Source organism: Brassica oleracea, chromosome C3 (assembly GCF_000695525.1).
Source record: "Brassica oleracea var. oleracea cultivar TO1000 chromosome C3, BOL, whole genome shotgun sequence".
NCBI lineage: Eukaryota > Viridiplantae > Streptophyta > Magnoliopsida > Brassicales > Brassicaceae > Brassica > Brassica oleracea.
The window spans coordinates 50578450-50578867 of NC_027750.1; positions in this window are offsets into that span (position 1 = coordinate 50578450).

Below are 418 nucleotides of genomic sequence, written 5' to 3' on the forward strand. Positions count from 1 at the left end.
TTTTTTTCTAATCCTACTAGGAATAGGAATTGCTAGTATTTATCTGAGAATAAATAAATTTCGGATTATTACTGATATACTAGCATTAACAAATCATTATATTTAATCTGATAAATATCGAAAACAAATAAAAGTAAGAAATGATTGCATTTTTTTTTGAAAATGTATACTAATCTGATTTCATGCATGGATTTAACTTTATCTCGATTTTGTATAGGTTTAACTTTACCTTCTGCATATATATCACATGAAATCATCTGATTAGGATAGATCATTCATACTGATTAGCTTACTTTCATGTCGAAAATTAATAAAACTGATCAGATTTCATGCAATGGATTTAACTCTATCCTGGATGTATAGGTTTAACTTTACCTTCCTGCATATACATGAAATCGTTTGGATCATTGAAAAAAAA